This window comes from Choloepus didactylus, chromosome 4 (assembly GCF_015220235.1).
Source record: "Choloepus didactylus isolate mChoDid1 chromosome 4, mChoDid1.pri, whole genome shotgun sequence".
In the NCBI taxonomy this organism is placed as follows: domain Eukaryota; kingdom Metazoa; phylum Chordata; class Mammalia; order Pilosa; family Megalonychidae; genus Choloepus; species Choloepus didactylus.
In genome coordinates, this window is record NC_051310.1 from 69,782,479 (window position 1) to 69,793,051 (window position 10,573).

General features: G+C 38.3%; 1 pseudogene; it reads right to left on the minus strand.

Annotated features, from left to right (window-relative positions):
- Positions 1-9,813, minus strand: part of LOC119532677 — a 51,537-nt pseudogene extending 41,724 nt beyond the window's left edge.
- Positions 9,814-10,573: the final 760 nt, after the last annotated feature.

Genomic DNA, 10,573 nt, shown 5'->3' on the forward strand with positions numbered 1-10,573 from the left:
GTCAAGAAGATGTTCTCCATCCCACGATGCCGGGTCTACATTCCTCTCCGGGAGTCATATTCCACGTTGCCAGGGAGATTCACTCCCCTGGGTGTCTGATCCCACGTAGGGGGGACGGCAGTGATTTCACCTTTCAAGTTGGCTTAGCCAGAGAGAGAGGGCCACATCTGAGCAACAAAGAGGCATTCAGGAGGAGACTCTTAGGCACAAATATAGGGAGGCCTAGCCTCTCCTTTGCAGCAACCGTCTTCCCAAGGGTAAAACTTATGGTAGAGGGCTCAACCCATCAAACCACCAGTCCCCTATGTCTGTGGCCATGTTAGCAACCATGGAGGTGGGGTAGGCGAATACCCCTGCATTCTCCACAGGCTCCTCAAGGGGGCACTACATCTTTTTTTTTTTTTCCTTGTTTGTCTTTTTTCTTTTTTTTTTTTTTTAACTTTCCCTTCTTTTTTAAATCAACTGTATGAAAAAAAAAGTTAAAAAGAAAACAAACATACAATAAAAGAACATTTCAAAGAGACCATAACAAGGGAGTAAGAAAAAGACAACTAACCTAAGATAACTGCTTAACTTCCAACATGTTCCTACTTTACCCCAAGAAAGTTACATAATATAGCAACATTTCAGTGAACTTGTTCCTACTACATCCATCAGAAATTAACAGACCATAGTCATTTCTGGGCATCCCCAGAACATTAAATAGCTTATCTGTTCTTCTTGGATTATTGTTCCCCCTTCCTTAATTGCTCTCTACTGCTAGTTCCCCTACATTCTACATTATAAACCATTTGTTTTACATTTTTCAAAGTTCACATTAGTGGTAGCATATAATATTTCTCTTTTTGTGCCTGGCTTATTTCGCTCAGCATTATGTCTTCAAGGTTCATCCATGTTGTCATATGTTTCACCAGATCGTTCCTTCTTACTGCTGCATAGTATTCCATCGTGTGTATATACCACATTTTATTTATCCACTCATCTGTTGAAGGACATTTGGGTTGTTTCCATCTCTTGGCAATTGTGAATAATGCTGCTATGAACATTGGTGTGCAGATATCTGTTTGTGTCACTGCTTTCCGATCTTCCGGGTATATACCGAGAAGTGCAATCACTGGATCGAATGGTAGCTCTATATCTAGTTTTCTAAGGAACTGCCAGACTGACTTCCAGAGTGGCTGAACCATTATACAGTCCCACCAACAATGAATAAGAGTTCCAATTTCTCCACATCCCCTCCAGCATTTGTAGTTTCCTGTTTGTTTAATGGCAGCCATTCTAACCGGTGTTAGATGGTATCTCATTGTGGTCTTAATTTGCATCTCTCTAATAGCTAGTGAAGCTGAACATTTTTTCATGTGTTTCTTGGCCATTTGTATTTCCTCTTCAGAGAACTGTCTTTTCATATCTTTTGCCCATTTTATAATTGGGGTGTCTGTACTATTGTCATTGAGTTGTAGGATTTCTTTGTATATGCAAGATATCAGTCTTTTGTCAGATACATGGTTTCCAAAAATTTTTTCCCATTGAGTTGGCTGCCTCTTTACCTTTTTGAGAAATTCCTTTGAAGTGCAGAAACTTCTAAGCTTGAGGAGTTCCCATTTATCTATTTTCTCTTTTGTTGCTTGTGCTTTGGGTGTAAAGTCTAGGAAGTGGCCTCCTAATACAAGGTCTTGAAGATGTTTTCCTACATTATCTTCTAGGAGTTTTATGGTACTTTCTTTTATATTGAGATCTTTGGTCCATTTTGAGTTAATTTTTGTGTAGGGGGTGAGGTAGGGGTCCTCTTTCATTCTTTTGGATATGGATATCCAACTCTCCCAGCCCCATTTGTTGAAAAGACCATTATGGCTCAGTTTGGTGACTTTGGGGGCCTTATCAAAGATCAGTCGGCCATAGATCTGAGGGTCTATCTCTGAATTCTCAATTCGATTCCATTGATCTATATGTCTATCTTTGTGCCAGTACCATGCTGTTTTGGCAACTGTGGCTTTATAATAAGCTTCAAAGTCAGGGAGTGTAAGTCCTCCCACTTCGTTTTTCTTTTTTAGAGTGTCTTTAGCAATTCGAGGCATCTTCCCTTTCCAAATAAATTTGATAACTAGCTTTTCCAAGTCTGCAAAGTAGGTTGTTGGAATTTTGATTGGGATTGCATTGAATCTGTAGATGAGTTTGGGTAGAATTGACATCTTAATGACATTTAGCCTTCCTATCCATGAACATGGAATATTTTTCCATCTTTTAAGGTCCCCTTCTATTTCTTTTAGTAGAGTTATGTAGTTTTCTTTGTATAGGTCTTTTACATCTTTGGTTAAGTTTATTCCTAGGTACTTGATTTTTTTAGTTGCTATTGAAAATGGTATCTTTTTCTTGAGTGTCACTTCAGTTTGTTCATTTCTAGCATATAGAAACATTACTGACTTATGTGCATTAATCTTGTATCCCACTACTTTGCTAAATTTGTTTATTAGCTCTAGTAGGTGTATCGTTGATTTCTCAGGGTTTTCTAGATATAAGATCATATCATCTGCAAACAATGACAGTTTTACTTCTTCTTTTCCAATTTGGATGCCTTTTATTTCTTTGTCTTGCCGAATTGCCCTGGCTAGCACTTCCAGCACAATGTTGAATAACAGTGGTGACAGCGGCCATCCTTGTCTTGTTCCTGATCTTAGAGGGAAGGCTTTCAGTCTCTCACCATTGAGTACTATGCTGGCTGTGGGTTTTTCATATATGCTCTTTATCATGTTGAGGAAGTTTCCTTCAATTCCTACCTTTTGAAGTGTTTTTATCAAAAAGGGTTGTTGGATTTTGTCAAATGCTTTTTCAGCATCTATTGAGATGATCAATTGATTTTTCCCTTTCGAGTTTTTAATGTGTTGTAATACATTGATTGTTTTTCTTATGTTGAACCATCCTTGCATGCCTGGAATGAACCCCACTTGGTCATGGTGTATGATTTTTTTAATGTGTCTTTGGATTCGATTTGCAAGTATTTTGTTGAGGATTTTTGCATCTATATTCATTAGGGAGATTGGCCGGTAGTTTTCCTTTTTTGTAGCATCTTTGCCTGGTTTTGGTATTAGATTGATGTTAGCTTCATAAAATGAGTTAGGTAGTGTTCCATTTTCTTCAATGTTTTGAAAGAGTTTGTGTAAGATTGGTGTCAGTTCTTTCTGGAAAGTTTGGTAGAATTCCCCTGTGAAGCCATCTGGCCCTGGGCATTTATTTGTGGGAAGATTTTTGATGACTGATTGGATCTCTTTGCTTGTGATGGGTTGGTTGAGGTCTTCTATTTCTTCTCTGGTCAGTCTAGGTTGTTCATATGTTTCCAGGAAATTGTCCATTTCTTCTACATTATCCAGTTTGTTGCCATACAGTTGTTCATAATATCCTCTTATAATTTTTTTAATTTCTTCAGGATCTGCAGTTATGTCACCTTTTTCATTCATTATTTTGTTTATATGGGTCTTCTGTCTTTTTGATTTTGTCAGTCTAGCTAGGGGCTTGTCAATCTTGTTGATCTTCTCAAAGAACCAACTTTTGGTGATATTTATCCTCTCTTCCTGGGTTCTTTTGATGTGACCTCATCAGTCTATGGATGCTATCTTGTTTTATAGCACAAGATCCCAAATTCATCTTATACCTCTATGTGAGCCTTGTACAACTATTTCTCCAAGAAAGAGTGACTTGCTCATAAATAACTGAAGGAGCCTAACGTTTGTCTCCTGTTAACTTTGAGGAGATGGCAATTTCAGTGTTAAATAAATATAAAGTTAAAAGCCATTTATATCAATTTCTATTGATTAAATAGACTAAAGTTTAAGAGGCTAAACTGTTATTATAATGAAAAGCACAGTATTCCAATTAATATGATCATAGTCATGCATGAAAACCTCAGGACAAAAAAAAATCAAATGAAGTTTTAGGTTTTTATTCAGAATTATAAAAATGTGCTTACATAAATGTTAGACATGATGCTAGATTGATTTAAGCTAAGCTAAGATCTGTACTTTCTCTCACCAGGGACAGAATCTAGACTCCCACAATTAAGCGTGCAGGTCCATCTGTTGCTGACAACATTCCTATAATATTTGAAATGATTTAATGGGAGTCAACTGGATGATGGTGCAGACAGCTGGACATGGGACATACTAGAAGAAGGATATTCTCTGCAAGATGGAATTGGCCATCAGGAGTAAATTAGCTGAACAGTTCTTCCTGTCCTGCAAGCTCCCCTGCCCAGACAGTAGATCCCTTTTAATAATTGGACATACTTATCCTAAAAAAAATCTGTCATTTATTTGAATTCAAATTTAATTAGGCACCCTATATTTTATCTCACAAACCAACTCTCAAAGCCACTCCTTCCATGAATGAGGGGAGGGACACTCTCCCTGTCATACCTGACATGAGTGACCTACCTGCCTAAGGCTTTGATGCTTCTGCTTTGGTCTCCATCACTCACCTGCTAGATCTGCTCCTGGATCTCAGGTTAAATAGGGATCTTATGCTATTGTCTTCACACTCTTACTTCTCCTTCCCACCTTGAGCTGATCATCCATTTTCAGGTCTTATGTCCCTAAATGCCTGACCAAACACAACCAACGTTATTCTCATTCACAGGTTCAGATATTCTACTTTTTATGATCCTCAGTTCTGCCCAAACTTTGGTTCTACCTTCCACGATCTGAGGCACATCCCCACTGCCCAAACCCAAAATTTGACAGCTTGAATGACGTTTATATATGAAAGGAATCCTAACCTGGTATCAGTAGGGCTCTCCTTTATGTCAGGAATGGTATAGATTGTATTATAACTGTGTTTATTCTGCCTTATGACCAGTGGCTATCCCTGGTGACTACGATTTAAAGGTTTTGCTTTGTTTTGTTTTGTTTTTCTAGAGAACATTTGAATTAGATTACCTCTGTCCAAAGTTAGGCTACATGGGTGTTGGCAAGTGGCCCATTATGACTGAACTATCTTGACCCTGGAAACACATTTGAATCACTCAGGGAGTTTCATTCTTTCTTTTATTTTAATGGCATTGCCTTGGCCTCACTCCCAGGGAATCTGATTCAATTAGCCTAGGGTTTGGCAGAAGCAACTGTGTATTTTAAAGCTTCCTGGTTATTCTAATGTGCACCACAATTAAGAACCAACAACACAAATGATATCAAACTATCACAGCTAAAACTTACCACCAAGAGTAGAAGAGACTAATTCTAAAAGAGTGGGGAGCTCCTAGTGAGTTATCTTGATAATAACACTAAGCAAAAAAAAGGAGATTCTAGGCAGATGAATAAGCAAACAAAAGACCACAGTGCAGGAATATATAGTATGTTCAGAAAATGAAGAGTAGACTGGTATGGCAGGAAGTATTCCTAAAAAGACAGATGTATACCTTTGAGCATGAGATCCTTACATTGGCCCAGCAAGCTTCCCCAGGTTATGGAATCAATCCTGAAGTGCTAAGACCATGGAATGAAATTTGAAAATCCATTGTCCATTGGGCACAAAACTGCAGTAAAATGACTAGGTTTGTATCAATTAAAGTCAAGAACAGAACCAGAGAGGCTCTGGCTTGGGCCTGCATGACAAGCCTGCATGTTCTGTTGGTTCTACCGGACATTGTATTCAATTTGCATGGTGCATCCAATTCCAATTTCCTGGGCAATGCAACATTACAATGGACCTGTTACAAAGGAGTTGTGCTTGTTTGTGCTCATAGACACAGCATACCTTCTCACCCTCACCAGTTCCTCTTAAAATAATGGTCTCCATGTTCATTCCCTCCCTCTGGAGTTGAGAGTATTTCTCCCTGCATATTTTAAGGAAACCTAGAATATAATCATAGAAATTATGGTAATCAGTTTTTCATCTACAGTGAAGAGACAAAAATAAATATTTCTGGGAATTTATTCCCAGAGATAAATGACCTAATGTAAATGTGTAAATGAGAAATGACCTAATATAAATGTGTTTCCCTTTCTTCTCCCTCTTTTTATCATCACATCTTCATCACCATCACCATCATCATCCATCATCATTGCCGTCTTCATCATTATCATCATCATCATCCTCAGAAGACTGAAAAAAATAAAGAAAACAGCTAGTAGTCACTCCCCTCCAGAAGGCCTCAATTAATGAAGAGCAATGAGCCTTCACTCTGCACACACTGGCTGTGGAAGCCTCCTGGAGCTGTTCCTTGCTCTTCTAATCATGGGCATATGATTTTAGGTGACACAGGGGCTCACAGTGCTCTCCAGGTATGGGCCTGTGGATGTAGGTGGGGAAGGTGGCTGTGGCCAAATTGCTGAATTCAAGAGAGCAAGGTTTGGAGGAAATGGTAGAGATGTAGACCACTTGCCTTGTCTCCTTCACTGTGGGCTCACATCCAAAGAGTTGGTGTTTTCACATCCTTGTTCCAACTGCTGTCTTAGTCAACCTAGTAGAGTGCAGACCCTTTATTCACTTAGGAACCAAGGGAAACAACTTTGTTTTAGCAGCATCTTGAGTGGGAATTTAATTTACCTCATCCTGGAAAGGTAGTTAGAGACTTTCCCCCATAAGCTTTTTTTTAGGAAACATATTGAATCTTCCATAAGGACAGAAATAGATCTTTCTTATGGATGACTATAACCTCAATGCTCTATTGTGCCTACCCCAGATCAGATGCTTAATAAAAGTCTGGCCAAAAAAAAAAAAAAATAATAAATGAAGGAATGAATGAAAGAAGGAAGGAAAAAATGAAAAGGGAAAATGACTTTGCAGAAATAAAATAAAATAAAATTTATTACCTAAGGTAAAAGTTCATCAAAACAATGGCTTAAATGTGAATTCTCCTAAATAGAAAATATCTTGGCTAATTGACATTTTGTCATACACAAAAGCTTAAGAATGACCCTTTGTTTCAGGGGTTCAGGGGTCTTAGAAACAAAGGGACTTTGAATTCATTCACCATACAGATGCAAAGATTGATAAAGCCCATAGTATAAAAAAAAAAAAAAATGAGTCAACTTTTTTGATGAATGTATTTGTTTCTCAGAAAAATGCATAATAAATATATCCAATGAAAGATAAGCACTCTTCACATAACCTATGGCTATTAGCAAATTTAGCTAATGATAATGGAGATTAATATATTATTGGGGTTTTTTTTTTCATTCTCATGTTGTTGGATAAACATGTGACTAATGTTTTGCTGTAAAATAAAAATCATTCATGGAAAGTTGAGATAGAATTGGTTTGAGTTGGCACTAGACTTTCTTCTGCTGCATTACACATGAGCAATTTGCCAAATTGCCTACTAATTGTCCAGAGGCCCACTTTTTAATACACAGATGAGCTAATGCAGCTGTGCAGATGTCGGTAGCAGAGAGACTCACCTTGCGTTAGCCTTGACTCATCACAATAAATTTAAAATGTTGCCAGAAATAGTTGTCCACCTTTTGTTAAATGGCCTACATGCTTTAATTTAAACATTTGCATGTTCAAATGCCTTGATGGAGGGCATTCTGCTTGCCTAAAAAGATTTGTCTCTCGAGGGAAAAACACACTCCAAGGACAAAGAGGCAGATTTAGCTGGAACCTGGTGATGTCATGAGGTGATCTTGTACTTCTCCCTACACTGAGGGACCCACTAACCATTATGCAAACTGTGAGGCCATCGATAGGAATGAGAACATCCTTTACATTTGCTTCCAACCAAAGAGCCTCCTTTTTATATCTTTACAGCATAGGGATTGTCTCCTGCTTTTTCCATGCTTTTTATATATTAAAATATGTTTTGTATCTACTATAATCATTTACTCAACACTGTTGAATCACAAATGAATAAATGAAATAATGAGCAGAAAAGTGAGTTGGCTAAAACTACAAGCTTTAAAGTGAGACATCCTGACTGAGAATCTTGACATTATTGTTTTATTCTGATATAAATGTGGACAAGTGACCTAATCTCTTTGAGCCCTGGTTTCCATATTTGATGTGAAGAAAACAATTCCTATTTCACAGGGTTGTCAGGAGGGGCCAGCTAGATAACACATGTAAGTTCTTGTTGCCATACTAGGAACCAACCCCTGATTTTCAAAGGAGGTACAAGGTAATAGGGATGCACAGAAGAGTAAGCACACTCCTATCCCTCCAAAAGCTTAGAATTTTGAGGGGGACTCAGATATGAAAAAAAAATTAGTGCATGGCCCATATTTACAATAACATCAATATGCAGAACTCTCTAAGAGTCACAGAGGATTTTTTTATCTCAGCTCTATCTATCAATGCCATTTTCAAGTATTTGTTTTGCTTCTCTTTCTATTTGAAAGATACTCTATAGGAAGATGTTTATAATTTTCTTAAAAACTCAATTCCCCTTTCCTTTTTCCTTATGAGGATTTTGCTCACATCTGAAGGGTATAGACGTTTTTATTAGGCACACTGTGGAGAATCCTCTCAAGACACTTACACAAATATTAACAGGGTGGCATGTATAATGAAAAATTCAACTAAAAATTAAAATTTTATGGGATCAATACCAGATGAATGTCACAGATCAATAAGTCCCACAGAAGTAAATATCTGCTTCTGACATTTTATATTTCAAGTTCAATTCCTAGGGATTTTAGTATTAGTGATGATAATTGATTTTGGTACTACAATATGTATGTGGTGTAGTAGCCAAGATGGATGAGTCATGCTACAATAGCAAAAAGCTCAAAATCCAAATGGCTCAAAACAAAACATACTTACTTGTTGCTCACAAGCTAACAGGTTCCACTGCCACCAACCAAGATGTCAGGGTATGCGGTAGTGGGGAAGAGAGCATAGGAAATTGGTCACCATCTTGTGGTAGATTGACTCATGCTCCCCCAAAAAGACATGCTCAAGTCATAACCCCTAGGACTATGCGCGTGAATCTATCTGTAAACAGGAATTTTAAAGATCTTTTTATGATGAGACCAAACTGAATAAGGGTGGGCTTTAGTCCAGTATGCCCAGAATCCTTATGAGCACAGGAAATTTGGACATGGAAGTACAAACCACAGGAGGAGAAAGAAAGAGACAGTTCACCAAGTGATAGAGGCAGAGACTGATCAACAACAAGCCACCAACAGAGCACTACAGACTTCAGAGAAGCCACGTCCCACTGATACCTTGATTTTGGACTTCTAGATACATAAAGTGAGGCAATATATTTACATTGTTTAAGCCAATCAATCTGTGGTATTTGTTATTGCAGCACCCACTAGAAAATTATACTTTCTTCTGCTCACATTTCATTTACTAAAGCTAGATACTTGGCCACAGCCTGGAAAGAGGAGAACCAGTCATGAGTGGCACCTATCTGTGTCTACCACTGCCCACCCTTTTGTCCACTCTCCATCCCACATACAACTCATTGCATCTGTACAAAGTCACCCAAAGTCCCATCACAGAGCTCTGACAGGTGTGTGGTTGTGTCTTCATTGGTATGAATACAGCTTCTTTTAATCCAGAAATCTAGAAACTACACAAAGTGTTTTCTGTCTTGATGGAACACAGACAGGATACCTGCAGCCAATACTTCCCTGTGGAAAGTGGAAGAATGAGGTGCACACTGTTACTGGTCTGGAGCAACTCTGAAATCCCACTGGGCAGATGTTGTGTGGATCCCCTGATTTCAGAAGGGGAATGTGTCATGATTCCTTTCCTTGGGAGGAACTCCTGATTCTCCTTCTCAGAGGAGTCCCTTCTCCATGTTTCCATGTCTCCTGGCTCCAGCTTGGAGCACCTACCTATTCCATTTTCCTCCTCAATCACATCTGAAGAAGACATTAGGGATTACTCTCCATGGGGGGGTGTAAGGCTTTCTACCACCATATCCTGCCTAGAAGGTTAATTGTTCAAGGGCCATCTTACATCTAGAACAATCTCAGCCTCCTGGTTCCTTTGTCAGTAAAACTAGATTAAAATGCAGCCAATTTCTTATCTTCTTGATTCTGGTGAGCAGTGTGTGCCAGTAACACACCTACATTCTTTTGGGGATGGAGATGGATTCCAGAACTTGTGTACTTTGGTTTCTTGCTTCCATTGTTAGTCTTACTGTTTAGTGGCAGGGACCTGGAGTCCATTTAGCTTGTATTTGGAAAACAGCAATGGTTACTCTTTACCCACTACCTTGAATTTAACCCAACTGATATGATATATACCATAATTCTGATCCTTTTTCTGAAGAATTTTAAATGGTTGAAAGATTGTACTGGGCATTTGGAAGACTTTATCAAGTTTGTCTTCTAATCTTTGAGGTTAAGAAAGTTATTGTCCACATTGCTAGACCCTGAGATTTTGCTATATACTCCTTTTTTATTTCTGCTTGCAAAATGATCGATTTTTTTCTAAGCCCAGCTTTATCTTGTAATATTTTATTAAACAAAGGTGATGGCAATCAACACAACTAGTGTTATGCTTATCAGCTTGGAGAACTGTAAGTTCATTAGGTACATGGTCTTCCTCCTTCTAAGGTGTTGCCTCTGAGAAATTTAACAAATATTTTGCCACTACATAGTAAAGCGAACCCTGTTCTGAATCTTTCACA